Source organism: Stigmatopora nigra, chromosome 14 (assembly GCF_051989575.1).
Source record: "Stigmatopora nigra isolate UIUO_SnigA chromosome 14, RoL_Snig_1.1, whole genome shotgun sequence".
In the NCBI taxonomy this organism is placed as follows: Eukaryota; Metazoa; Chordata; class Actinopteri; order Syngnathiformes; family Syngnathidae; genus Stigmatopora; species Stigmatopora nigra.
In genome coordinates, this window is record NC_135521.1 from 8275561 (window position 1) to 8290678 (window position 15118).

The window sequence follows — 15118 nt, forward strand, 5'->3', positions numbered from 1 at the left end:
AACCTTTTTGGAAGATCTGTTTTTAGTCTCTTTTTGTCTTAACTTCCATTTGTAATGCTTGTTGTCAACGCTGCCGTTGAGCAGCGAGTCTGCAGCACAGACGTTTTCAAATGAGATTGGTCTGCTCTTCAAGTGCATTAGCTCAGCAGCGTGATGCACGTCGTGCCGCCACCGCCAAACGGTGATGGATTGTTCTACTTGAAAAATATAAGCCTTCATGTGGATGTGGATGAATGAGCACCGCTCAACTCCAATAACAGCTAAAGTATGATTGCGTTTGTTTCCTGCATATAAAATGACAAAACACACTGAGCTGCTATTCTATATTAATAGTGTTTTTGGAGGGAGGGGGGTAGATTAAAAGTTTGATCTCAGAAAATAGTCATTTTTAATCATATTTTACATTTTAATCTTGTTTTTGGGGGATTTCTGATCTCACAAAACGACATTTTTTCACCTTAAATGTTGTTTCCAGTCACAGAAGTTTGTTTATTTTCACTCAGATTTAGTTCTGACTCTCATAAAAAAGTACATATTTTTCTTGCATCATAATAACTATTCTTATACATTCCCAACTTTATTATCCGTCTATTTTGGGGCTTTTAAAGTTGCATTTTATAAAGCAACATTATGACTTTATTCTTATGAATACAGTATACAATATTTGATAGAATGTGTCCAAATCACACAGAATTAAAAGTTCTAATCTCATAGATTATGATTTGTTGTTTAGGTTATTTCAGTTGTCTCATTATTCTTGTGCCTTTTATGACTTTCTCTCATTTTTCTTCAATATCTCCACTTTATTCTTTTAGTGGCTAACTTTATATTCTAAAAAATGAACGATGCATTGTTCATTCTAACTGTCTTCTTTTAAAATAGTTGACTTTTTCTCACTTTGTATTTGCTGTGCAGCTTTTAACATTGTTGGTGATGGATGAGCTTCCAGTCAGCTATGTTTATTTGTTTAGTTTTCCTTTTTTTTTTATTCTTGACTGTCAGCCACTTTCTGCTTTTCTTCCTCTCCTTCACCCTGTCTGAGGCCCGAGTATCAAAACAGCACACGTGTCTTCACAATGAAGACGGATCACTCTTTGCTAGCCGCATTTACGTGAGGAGGAGGAAGAGGAGGAGGAGGAGGAGGTCGAAGAGACAGAACAATAACCACTGGAAGGAAGAACAAAACGGAAAAGGGGAGGAAGTTGGCGACTGAGGGAGAGTGACAGAATAGGAGAAGATGAGGAGACAGGAGGAATTGGGGGAGGGCTGGGGGTGCTAGTGACACGTTTTAGGGGCTTTCCAATACACACCGACGTCGTAAAAAAAAGCTGTTCTTTCCCCTGCAGGCCGTCAAAATAGAAAATAAGATCTGTTGTCGTTATATTGGCCCGAAAGGACGGCTATCCGCACAGGAAAGAGGAAGCCCACAAAAATTAATGGTTGTCAATTTTAACCAACGTCCCTTGTTTGTGCTTTGCTGAAATTATTTCAGCTTTTTGAAAGTTTTCACTGCCAGGGGGAGGAGTATTTGGATATTTCTTATGACCGGGCCATAAGACTCCTGTTCATCAGTTGATACCTGTCTTGGACAGGAATGATCATTTGTGACATGACTTTATTTTCTAACTCGAGCTTGAAATTGTATTACTTTGTTGTGGTAGTAGTGCTAAAACGTATGTCAATTGATATAACTGAAGGAAGTTGGAAGTTTTTGTCTTCCCTCGCCAGGTCCTCCATTAGCGTTGACCTTTGACCCAACGGTTGCCGATGTGATTGTGAAACTCAGGGGGTCACGGCAGCTAGTCAAAACAGCGCCGTCGACGCGTGACACCGCGTTTCCCCAAACCTGGCTCGTCAAACTTAAAGGTTGAACTGTGATGGCTTTAAGTTTGACGGGCTGCAAAAGTCCACATTGGTCTACAAATACTCCTCTTTCAACTTTTGTTGTTTTAGTATTTCTGTTTTAAAATACTGATTGGATTTCTTCTTAGTATACTCTAATACATTTGGAATCAGTAAATAGTAAAGAGATGTACTAAACAACTCCTCAAAAGATGTTTTTTTTTCCTCCCAAAAAGTTCCTTAACAAACAGACTATCTTTGATCATTTAAAAATACAACTTAAATATTAGCAAGGTTTAGTGAATATTTTATTTGAATTATTAACCATTTTTCTATTATTTTTATGTGATAAAAACTAAAGTTAAGAAATTAAGTAGTTCATCCAAATATTAAGTAATACAAAAAACCAAAATACATTTAAAAAGCTAAATTACTGATAGTAAATGTATGAGCATTCAACATTAATTAAATGTTCCTGTTACTTAATTCATATGATAAATGAAAATAAAATGAATAAAAACAGATTAGATGTTCTTTTTCCATAGTTATGAACTCATTGCATGCTATTGAAGGCAATAGCCGTCCAATTTAAACTGGCTTTGAATGCTTATCTTCGTCAATGTCCGTCAATTAGTTCAAAGAGTTCCCACTTTTAATATAAAAGCCATTTATCTTTTACCGAAATCGAAAAGTAGTTTAACTTAAGTTACGCAAAGAGTAGCGTTTCTCTCTGATCGGTTTGAGAATAAGAATAGATGGATAAAGGAAAGGAAAAGAAAAATAAAGCGAGCGAGAGAAGCTTTTAAAAGGATTTTGTCGGTTATTGACTGGTTGCACTCTTCAGCTAATAGCCATTTAAAGATTATGGGCCTGCTGGTGGAAATCAAGGCCTCCATTGTTTGCCTTATTGCATTCTGGCAGATGGGGGGCTGACACAACAACATGCAGCATCCCTGCGGGGCGCACTCGCCCAAGCCTCGACCCTCCATCAGCACATCTCCTATTGAACCGCTCCTAATAACCGCCCATGAATTATTAATCGGCGCAGCATATTGAAGAGAGGGGCGGCGGGCGGGCGGGAGAGCCCATTGGCGTGCAGGTGCCAGTCAGAAAGGGGGGAAACTCAAAAGAGTCCCACGGCGACCATTTCTCGGAACAGGCGGGACGTTCCGATAACTGGCGAGGCCAGATAAAATATATATTCATTAAATGTCAGATTGCTGATGAAATGGCTCCCATCCATTAGCGGCCGGACGGACGAGCGGACGCTTAATGCTTCTTCCCGCTCCTTCTCGGGCTTCGGGTGGGTGGGCCTTTTGGCGACTATTGGGATGGGGGTGGGGGGGCATTACATCTCGGAAGTTTGCCGGAGCAGGTGCCAAGGGTGGGGGGCGAGCCTGGGGTCAGAGGCACCTGTCGGCGGAAGGATCGAGTGAACTAGGGGGCGGCCGTTCGTTTGTCCGCTCACGTGATTAATGACCGGTTTTGGAGAAAGCTTGTTTTCTACTGCTGGCAAAGTTCTAGCAACTCAAATGGATTGGACTTCTTGGAACGTTGCTTGGTTGGCTGTCATCTCTACTGCTTCTAATGGATTGGATGTTAGACCCTGTCAAAAGTAGTCATTTAGGTGAAAAATAATTTATAATAATAATAATAATTTGTTCTTCTATGCTCGTTGGTGTCCAATCTATTTGAAGCGGGAGGCTGACTGTGAATGGAAAAAACTCACATTAAATTCAGTTATTCAGATACAGTTTTATATTTCAACTTTTCAAGTGAAGTATTTAAAAAATAATAATATCAGTCCATACACCTGTGCCATTCAGTGTTTTTATTGCAACTAGGTAAATATACTTTTATTTCTTAATGCAAGTTCTCTGACTATCAAATGTATTGAGAAAAGAAGATGCCTTCACCTCTCTTTCAAAAAACAATACACAGACTCTTATTCAGAAAGTGTGGCTAAACTTTTGACTAATTGTAGTAAACTTGGTTGTTGATGATAAGCTTTTTCCAGATTTCTGTTCTTTGTTTCTGTTCAGCCTCTTATTTCAATCTGCATAGGTTAAAAATCCAATTTCAAGGCCTTCTTACCCTCCTCTGTAACATTTTCTTATTTGGCATTCAACAGAGTAGAGCATGCCGAATTGCCCCCACTAAAAGCCACCCCCTTCTCTCTTTGAGGCAAAATTGCACGGTGTGGGGTGACTAATATCAGGTCAGTCAAATAAATCAGCGGCTTCCAAAAGTGCGGCATGTAACGAGGCTGACGGGTGTCTTGACACCGCGATACGGATGAAGGCGGCGTGCCTGCAGGCAAAGCGCAAATGGTGGCGGTCACAATGAACACCATCTGGGTACGTAGAAAAGAAAAAAAAGGGGGGTTGTTTTGCTAAACAAAAGCACCAGCTCTGCCAGCATGTATCCAACCACCTCGGAACAACACAGTCACCACTTCCCTCTTCTCTTATTCCCACGAGGCCGGGGATCAGTGCCAAAGTCGCCACAGGCCACTTGCAGCTTGACAGTCAGCTCCTCTAATGGGCCCGGCTGTTTATTTTGCACGGAGTGGAAGTGGATTAGCTGGAGGTAATTACGCTTAATGATGCGGCCGCTTCACCCCGCTGAGCCGTAGTCACCCGTCAGAGCTCAGCTGCTCTCGACCCCGTAGCCGCGAGCGCCATCCGTCCGTTCATCCGCTCATTCGGCCATCGGGGATAATGTTACCGATTAGAGCATCACAAAAAGGGGATTTGTCTGACGGGTGTGAAAGGAGAAGTGAGTTTCATGTCTCAATCGGATTACATGCTGGGACATGTTGCTGTCAAAGGCTAGTCCCATTAAGTGAGTCGTAATACCCCATGAAAGATTGGGTTACTTTTTGGAAGATGCAAATATGGTAAAAGTAAAGTTTTGCAAAAAATACGCTCAACTCAGATTAAACAAATGTTCATTTGCTGTTAACTTCTCACTTCCAATGGAGTGGACGTCTTGTGGTGTTAAACTAATTGGTGGAGGGGTCCATCTTGGCTGGGGGCCAAATTGGATTTTTTTCACCTCATTGGCTGCCAATAAATGTTCATTCGTTGCCACCCTCTCACTCTAAATGGATTGGACATAGTTTTACACATTTTAATTCCTAGCAGAAGGTTGATTGGACACCAGTGATGCCACACTATTGGATGTCTATCCTCATCTCAGGAAAGGAGATAGGAGCTCCTTTCACCCACATTAGTTTTTTGGGTAGGTAGGGTGACCAGCAGTTGGAAATTAAAGCTCAAAAAGTACAGATTGCGTACTTGCAGATACCTGAAATGCCATTCCGTTTTGCATGATGGAATCCTGCTCTTCTGATTAAATTCAGATTCTGGATTATTCAGCTACAGATATAGATCATACTCTTCTGTCCAATATCTATATATTTTTTTCATTCCTAATGAACTCTTAATGCAAACATTTAACCAAAACCCTGCTTTCCCACTCACTAGTCACTTTGAAAAAAGGGTAAAATGTATTATTTTCTGCTTCACTGGTTAACCCTTCCTAAAAAAAATTCTCATGTGAACATTTTGTTATGATGGATGACTCTGCATCAAACGCCAACAATTTTTTTTCTTCTGCACACCGCCATGAATGCCCCTTTGTACTTATCTCCTGCGACGCATGACCCGATCGCAGCGATAAGGCGTGAAAACGTGTGTGAAGACAAGACTGTTGTTCACTCAGCATATTTTAAAAAGGGAAAAACAAAATCCCTCTTTTCTCCAGACAGGTGTCATTCCAATTCTGTTGTTATTTTTGGCACATTTTGCGCCTTTCATTGATGTCAAATATCAATTCTCACTTTATTATGTTGGCACATTTGCTGTATAGACTTGTTTAATTCCTTGAAAATATATCACAATGTCCTCCCTCTTTTTAACATTGGATTCTTTTTATTAATTGTGAGTAAAAGAGTTAAAAGACAACAGGGGGCTCTTTGGTCGCTCGTTACAATCACGTTGCACAACAAAATGAAGTCGTAAGAGTTAGTCCGTAAAGGGGGATTTACGGTCGCGGGAGGTTCTCTCCGCTCGACGTTTTTTAATTGGAAGCGAAATGAGATGAGGATATGCAGCTCACTTAAGGTCATTGCAATTCAAGCTCATCCTAAACAATTTCAGCTCATATTGCGACGCTTATGTTATTCGTTCAGGGAGCCAGAGATGCATATACAGTTCTAGAAATAATTATTTAGGCCCCTGCTGAAATTGCTAATGTGCTTATCTGCAAAGAAATGAACAGTGGCTAATTTTCATGGCTGTTTATTGATTATAGCAATACTTTTTTTTCCTCACTTGGATGATTATTAAAGCTACAAAAGAGTCTTTTTCATTGGAGCTCACAATCCTTTCTCAAATTTTCTATAGGGTTTAAATTAAGGGTGTGACAGTAAATCAATATGATGACATTGAACGTTTGTTCATTTGCTGTCAACCCTCCCACTGCGAAGTGATTGGGCATCTTGCACTGTCAATTCAATTTGTTTTTCCTCTGATTCCTGGAAGTACTTTCTCACCAATCACTTTATCATTAGTAGGCGTCCAGTCCAAGAGAGGTGGTCGGAGGGCAATGAATGAATGAATGAATGATTGACCAATGGCTGCCAACCCTTCCAATGACAATGGCTTGAACGTGTAGCATTATTAATGTCAGCCAATGAGGTAAAAGTATATATTTTTTCTTCCTCTGGCAAAGATAGCACTTCTTTTATCACTAGTGGATGTCCAATCTATTTTAAGCACAATAGCATATAAATGTCAGTTGGACTTAACATTGTCTTTTGCAGACCCTCCCAGGTCAATTGGAAATCCAGTTATTATTAATTATTATCAAATGTGCCTTTCTTTATAAATAAGCCAAGTTACAAATCTAACAAGAAGCCAAAGGATGATTTTCCTCATTTTAGCTGTCAGAGAGCGACAAGAAGTGGGAGATAAAAATGACATCTATTACATTCATCCATCTTGGAAATGTAGCCGTAATAGCAACAAAGTGTTTTTTCCTCCTCACCAAAATGAAGTTTGACTTAATCCAATCAGGGTGTCAGAAAGGCATCTTATCGGCGTGAATAGGACAGCACACATCAGGGTTAAAGCGATTACGCACTGTTAAAACACATCCGGCCTCCATTTTCCTGCCTTTTCCGGTCATTTTTGAAAGCCTGGCAGCTGTAATAAAATATCACTTTTTGTGCATTTTTCCGACGATAATCGCGTTTAGCTCCCCCCCGCCGCTGCCGAATATTCCCGTCTCACCCTCTTAAAGCACTTTGTACCAGTTTCACCGAAGATGACACTGGTGGGAGGAGGGAGGAGTGGGGAATACAAATGGTAACATGGCGTCACGTCTCGTTTTTTGGACTGGCCGCCGTCCTCTTAGGGATCCTCCTAAAGTGCTCTGATGCTTCATAATGCAGGTCATTACCTACGCTGCCGTGGGACACCCCGCGTCCTCACTTACGCTGCGGATAGTCCCTGAGCCCTGACGCCGGGTTATGCATCCCCGCGGACCCTCTGATTGTCCGTTCCCGCTTGCCGTTGCCTCGCTGGCGTTTATTGACCCTAAGTCGGCCCCACAAGGCGCTGACAACGCACACGACCGAGGCCTTTTCTCCTCCTCTGTGGTGCTTACCAGACAGAGCTTTATTGAAAGACGGAACCATAAAGCCAAGCGCAGATATGACTTTGGAAGTGATTGCGCCAGGTGACCGATGTATGAGTGCAATCAAGTCATAGGCAATGATATCAATGCTGGAACAAGAATCTGCACAGGTGGGATGGGGAGGAGCTGTCCTTCTGGGGGTACTGAATTGAGCTGTAAGATAAGGTTAGTATAGTTGGGGCCCAATTTAGGAGCTGCATTAAAGACAGAAAGGGGGGACTTCTTGGTCAACTTTGGGTAAGGGGTTCCTCAACAATTAGATTTTTCCTTACTCATGACTTTTTTAAATTTGATTGTGTTCCTTTTTTATTTATCTCTATTTACATAATAGATTTACTAAAAGGATCGTTCATTTAATGTATACATTTCATTTAGAATGTTATATTTATTTATTTTATTGTCCATTGCAAAATATCGTTGCGTAGGCTGCAAGTTTGCAAATTCTTTCTTATGAGAAAAATTATATTGATAATTCGAGCATGAAAGTGTTTCTTGAAACATTAAAGAAATAAGCTTGAGAGGGGCTCCATTTAGCCTTCATTTTTAGAGTTTTGGGATAATCTTGTGTGCTTATTTTTACTGGGTTTTACTCTAGTGCCATTTTTCTCTCTCTTTCCTTTGATTTGATTAAAAATCAAATATGATACAATGATGAGATGAGTTCAGACATGACATTTCCAACAAGCCTAAATGAGCCTTGATCATTTATCAGGAAGACAGCTGATATAATTGAGGCTACGATTTCCATCACGTGTTGTCCCGGAGCAATTGGTTTATTCCCGCTCACAATTACACGGAGCACAGCCGCCCGTTGCTTCATTAACCCTCGCCTTACCTGCCCGCCGAGCACAAATGACGGCTGGAGGATTTTTAATGAAAGCTCTGGCTAGAATCTGTATCCGATTCATCTTGTCTCTGCCCCAAACCAAAAAAAAAAAAAAAAAAAAGACAGAAAAAAACCTCCACCTCGACTGTCTTGCCAGCCACTTTAATTACTTTTTTTTCCTCGGTGCGTGAGGAATGGCGAGCGGCGTAAACTGACAGACAGGTGCACCCGTCCTGATTAATTAAAATAATAAAGAGCAGGCAAGGAAGGGGAATACAAATGCGCCGAGACGTCATCTTGACGGGAGAGCGGTGAGTGGATGGGTAAGAGGCCTCCGGGGTGGCTTGAGAGGGGCACCATTGATTTAGTCTATGACAACAGGCTGGCCTTCAGGCCTATATAGGAGAAATGGGGGGGGGGGGGTAGAAAAGGGGAGGAGGAGAAGGATATGCCCCCTGTCCTCGAGGCCTCGGCAGCTGCAGCGCACCTATGGACACATGACGGAGTTAATAAACGCTACCTCTTGGGATTCATCAGCCGCCTGTATGGTCCATGATGGCAGCAGACAAAAGCAAGCATCTTTTACAATGATTAGCCCAAAGAGAGTCTTATTGTCCTCTCTCATATTGATATCACATCACTGTGTTGAAAGTGGAGTGGGCTCAGGAGAGGATTAAAATAACAATGCGCCGACAGCTTGACAGGGAACAAATGAAGGCAGAAAAGACTGCTGGTGACCAAGTACTTTTGTACGGTGGTTTAGTGACTGTTTCTGTTTGTTAGTGTGTAGTCATTCCAGTTAAGGCAATATTTAGCCAGAGAAAATGATTTCCAATGAATATTGTCCGGATAAAAATGTGACCAAGTTGCCAGTTAGAATGAAAATTTCTCCAATGAAAAAATTGACCTCAGTTTTATGGAAGCACTAAGTCGAGCTCAATTTTATGACAAGTTATGGGAAGTTTTGATTTTGTATTAGGACAGAAACTCGCCGTAACATCCACCCATATTGTGGGTGGAAATGTGAGAGGCGTAAGTTCGAAAGCCGACCTGCAGTTCTCACATCGTCGAGCTGACACTTTTAGAGAGCCTCTCTTCATCTGGGCCGTGCGTGTCGGAACAACGGCGACCTAGAGGAGAGCGGCAGGTTTAGCGCCTCTCTGTGAAATCCAATCCAAGCGGCAGCTCATAGGCCTTAAAACCAACCTGCTGGGCTTCAAGAAAGGCTCTCGCATGGCCCTCATAATCCGCTTATGCTTTGGCTTTCACGTAATACGGGGCTAAACGGAGCTATAAGGGTGCATCCTGTTTGAGTCATGACAAAGACATCATATTTACAGTTGCACCTCGCACAGTAAGGCTCAGAGATTTGGAATTGTCTACATTTGTGTAAATAGCATAAATAAAGCTGTGTAAAAGTTATGTATGCACCTATATTTCAATAGAGTATAGAATCTATTTTTGACATTAATTGCACTGAATTCTACCTAAATAAAATGCTAATGTAAAATAATGTATATTTTGTATTCGTTTAGCATGTAAAACAGCTGGTTAGGTGTTTAATTTTCCTGACATAAACAACAATAAATGCTTAAAAATGATGAATATTTTGTGTTGATGAACTGGTAAGTCCTTTTAACAAACTCAATAATAAATGCTGAAATTAATATTATTTTACAACTATTTGCATACATATAGCTTTATCAAAAAGTCCCGTATTTCAGTTTTAAATATCAAGTGCCCCCTTCTAATTCCAAATTTTGCCCACTCTTGCTTTAAGCGTTCTATTAACATAAATGTTTGTAAATATTATTGATGTACAATATTTTGCAAATTATTGGAATGTGCTGTTGTGTTTTTTATTCATTTTTTGCCCTTAAACTCTACAAATTTAGTCTGAAAGTAGTTTTATTTTTTTCCCCATATAATATACGAAGGTTAAAAATGTCTAACAATTCCACATATCTTCCACTGTAGCCTAGCAATATTGTCAATATGTAAACAAAGTTATAGTAGAATTGACTTTCAATTTGAATTTTATTGACTTGTAGACTGGTCTCTTGCTTCTTCTCCCAATTGGTCAATTAAAATCAAGCGACCACTTGAACTCTTTACCCAAGCTTTTTGCTCTTGACGTTTTTTTCTTCTTTTCGTGACGACATTAAAGGGGAAGGAATTCCCTCTGCCTTCTGTGAGGGACGATCGGTAATATTAGCTCACAAGTTTTTCTCCATTAATCGTGGCCTTCTGCTACTGACCTTTTGACCGCCGTTGACCTCTGGACATCAGGTTACCACCCGGCTGAGGCATTCACATCCTCAAAAAGTTTGTAGCTAATTCAACTTTAATTCAGAGATTAGTAATATATCCAAATCAGGAACAACACATATAGTATTATATTTAGTGATCATACTCTTTTGGTCATTTGAAACTTAATTTCCTAAAGAAAATACAACCAAAGTTTTAGTGAGTTTCTTTTTTGAGAAATCTCTTTTTGCAAAAGGGTGCACCATCTGTGTTGTAATATGGAAGAGGATATGTGGCATATAAAAAAGGTTCTTATTTTTCTAAGAATCTGTTGTTCGGTAGAACTAGCACCTGTCAAACCTAGTATTCTGATTAAAAAAATAGACACTTTTATTCTTTTGTTTGGGCAGCAATTTGACAAAAATATATCATATGATAACTTTAACTTTATGGTAGATTTTTGTAGATTTCATTTTTTTCAAATACAGAAAATATTGGACAGTAAAAAAATACTTTTTTTTTGCTGTTGTAAAAGTGTATTGGAATGTAGTAATGATGTACACAACTCTAAAACGTTTTTGGTTTGCCTTTTTTTGTGCCCATCATTCAAATTGTAAATGGAATTGCCTTATATAGCACATTCACTGACCCTATTTTTACTTGTCCAAAGCACTACATAATCCCCCAAATAGGTCAAAACCAATGAGTAGATGTCCTTATGTGTGACTAAAATACTGTTTCCCAGGCCAAAAAGTCGTCGTGCTGACCTTGCATTAACAGGAATGCTTTAGAAGAGAAGTGACAATTGTTGAAAATTCTCGAGAAAAGGTGCACCTCCGGTCACTAACTTGTTGGTTGACAAACACAATCATCAGTTGATGCACATTCAAGATGCGTAGCTGCGATCAATGTTTCCCCTGTTCTATCGCCCCCTGTCATCTGGATCCCAGGAAAGGTGAACTCGGCCGTTCCGAGAAATCCTGCAAGGCTGCGGGATAGCCTTACTGTAGGGAAAAAAGGTGCATTAGTGGTGACAGGCAAGCCCGGTGGGGACCAATCGGAACGTTACGATGTGGATTGTGTAGCTGAGCGTTGCTTTGACTGCTGTGCTTATCTTTTCTCACCGCCAAAACGCTTATCTGCAGGCCTTTGCCCTTTTTCCCGGAATCGTCCCAATTCAGCCCCACTGCGGCATTATTAATGTGAAAGACGACTCTATGGTCTGGATTTAAACCTTAAAGGAGCCCATCTTTTTCTTAGATCATCTTAAAACCATTTGCTGGATTTGATTTCATGGCATCTATAATATGATCACACGGGACTCTGGTGACCTTATCAACCTTCCTGTGACGTTCCAGTAAAATTAACCAAATCTGACTGTCATTCGCTTTCATTCATTAAGATCATACCAATTTTTCTTGTGAATCTCAAACTGTTTTTGGTCTATGGGAGAAATTTTGACTTTTTTCCCCTCAAAATCTCAAAAAAGCATTGAATGTGAGTGTATTTCATAGATAAAACTTAATTTTCTTATTATACACATTTATTTTCTATAAAAATGTTTAATGATTATTTATCTTTAAAAAACAACAACAAAAACACCATTTTTAAAACATGCCCCGACCACCCTTAATAACAGTTTTCTGTAAAGATGACTAAAACGACTTTATTTAACCAAGAAATTTCCCTTTTAAAATGAAATCAGAGTCTTGATTCGCCCAAAGCTGTGGCAGCATAGCAAAATAAAGAGATTAATGTTACCTCTAATGTAAAGACATGAGCGCCACGGATCCATTGTACTTTTGCAAACACCTCAGTCTATTAGCAAAAGGTCCCTTTTCACCTGAGAGCCGCACATTTCCAGCCACTTGTAAATAAAAGATGGTGTCACCCGGCGCCTGTAAGTGTCCCTCAAAGAGCAAACGGGAGGAAAGGGTGAGGATAAAAAGCGTCCAGGTTAAGTTGTTTGAAAGGCCTCGGGTATTAAGAGGCATTTTACACTTAAGAAGTTGGTTTCGCTGGGTTTCTGTTTCCCTTCTTATTGATTGATGCTCAACTATCAATGCATAATAGAAAAGCACTCAGAGCAAATGCAGGGTTATGGCCTTGGGAGATAGTCGGCTGGAGCAAACACCCCCGAGCCCTACCAAAGCCCCCCCCCCTAGCCTCCCACCCCACCCTCGGCAGTGTCCGCCCCGCCTCATCACCACCACCACACTCCAATGCCATTATTGGCCCATAACGGATCCCCGGGGAAGAGCACGGTGTTCAGATCAGCACACACCAAATACCCAATTAAAAAAGGCTTTAAATTCCCTCCTCTTTCCTGGGCCAAAATCAATCTGAATTCAATCTATTCGGCTAGGATTCCGACAGAGCGGGTAATTGCCCATAATCGGTCAGCAAGGTGACAACAGCTTAAAAGGGAGACACTAACGCAATCAGGTATTTGCTTTCAGCGCCCCGCCGGGCCTCAGCTGTCGAAAAACAGGTAGAGTGCAGTTTACGTGCTCGTCCGCCATAAATCCCAGATAAAGTTACACCCTCCGTCTAAAAGGAACCAGCTCTCCTAAATGACCCGTCGTCAAAGTAATCATCTTCTTAATTGCTGCTTTAGGAATGAGCAAATGTGCATATTTTTAGATCGTTTCATCGCCATCGCCGCAGGATATCATAATACGCTTTGTTATTCCAAAATAAGCGCTTTAATGGGCTTGTGGAACTGAACAAAACCAACACAGAAGGTTTTTTTTCATAATATTTCATCATCAAGTTAGATTAGAGTTTTTAGAGGTAGGATTTCATACTAGGGTTAACTTTGCTGTACATCAGGGGTAGGAAACCTATGGCTCGGGAGCCACACGTGGCTCTTTTGATGGGTGCATCTGGCTTTTTGCTAACCTGTGAGCTAAAATAATTGCTTTAATCTTCATTTTTTTGCAGGAGATTTCTGGAACGCACCCTCTCATTGATTGGCAACAGGGTAAGAATCTTTTAAAAAATATAATTTTTTTTCCACTTTAAAAGTGGTGAAATTACAAAAAAAAATTGAAAAGGCACTCATTTACATGTATGTATTTTGACTTTTAAATTCGTAGTATGGCTCACAAGAAATAACATTGGAAAATATGAATTGTTTGTGGCTCCCTTCGTCAAAACGGTTCCCAACACATATACATAAACCCTCTACCCCAATCCATAAACGTTTTGAAATAAAAATCAAGTCTCCTCAGATCCCTAATGCCAGTTTTCTTCATGTAAATGTGGTAATTACCCACACAGTTCCCAAGTGCACAGCAGTTGAAGGCCATCTTGCACCATTTGAAAATGTCATTGCAGTGGAAAGACGAAAACGTTAAGGCAATTAGACCAATCCGGCAGGGCGGGGCGGCTCACCGCAAGGGTGCCCTCCGAACTACTTTGGTTACACAAAGTTTGTTTTCGCTCCGAACGCATCATCCCTCCGCCTGCCATCTGCCGCCGAAGAATCTGTTTCACTCGATGAGCCCAGCCCGGCCTTTATTGGTCCTAATGGCACTATCAGCTGAGCCGCCAAACCCAATTACCTTTTAAAAAGGGAGGCCACCCCGGCTAATCATGACGGCCTAACCCGATTTGCCCGTGATGAAGAGACGGGATAAAGAGCAGTTAATGGAGGGAGAATGATCTCACAAATACAAAAAACTCAATTCATTTCTCTGGGAGAGCAATCTGTCCGATTCAGGGGTAATGGAGTGGAGATTCATTAGTCCTCGGGCCTCAGTCGTTGCAGCAGCGTCCCTCTTATCAACGGAATGACGAAAAGAGCACACTTGAACTCTGGTTAAGGACTTGGTTGGAAGATGTAGGGATGGATTGCTATGGATTTGGACAGATGCAGTTGGGTTTCTTTGTCGTTCTAAGCTATTGGCTACCATGCCCCCCTGTTAATATGTTAAAACGATACTTTTCTGTATTATAATTTATTGTTCTGTCTGTTCAGAGTGTGTGAGATGTCTCTAATTTCCCAAACACTGTTTGGTTTTTGCTCATTGTTAATTCTTCAATGGACGACATTTTTTGCCTGACACTGTCGGATTGACGCAAATGAATAATCGCCGCTTGAAGAGTCGCAAAGGCGAGCGGTCATTGAATGGCCAAGTAAAATCAGCACGCCATTCCAACTTTTCCCTGGACCAAACAGAGGACACGTTCTAGATGGAGGCCAAGGGCCACAGGCAGGTTTCGCAGACGGACATTAAGGCCAAGGCCAGAGTTAAAATCCTATTAGTTTGAGTTGGGAATCGGATTATCGTCGTCGAGAATCACTAGTCTGGCAACTAGGGTCTAATTTATGCCAATCAATGGCAATTATTGAGGGGAAGGGAGCCCCTATTAGAGAGCCTCATCCACTTAGTCTAATGAATGGGGAAGATTCAATCTAGACGCAACAGAGAACTGTGGCTGAATATGACTTGGAGCAGCAGTCTGGAGTTGAGCTGCTGTTATTTGTCAATAGGA

At 40.9% G+C, this 15118-nt stretch overlaps 1 protein-coding gene across 3 annotated transcripts in view; it reads left to right on the forward strand.

The window, feature by feature from the left end:
• The window catches only part of adad1 (adenosine deaminase domain containing 1 (testis-specific)), a 52820-nt gene that overhangs the window by 32484 nt on the left and 5218 nt on the right, over positions 1-15118 (forward strand). For all 3 annotated transcript variants that reach the window (XM_077732484.1, XM_077732485.1, XM_077732483.1), the window contains one exon: positions 13562-13601. The gene's annotated coding sequence lies outside the window, so the exon portion shown is untranslated. The remainder of the gene's footprint in view (positions 1-13561; positions 13602-15118) is intronic.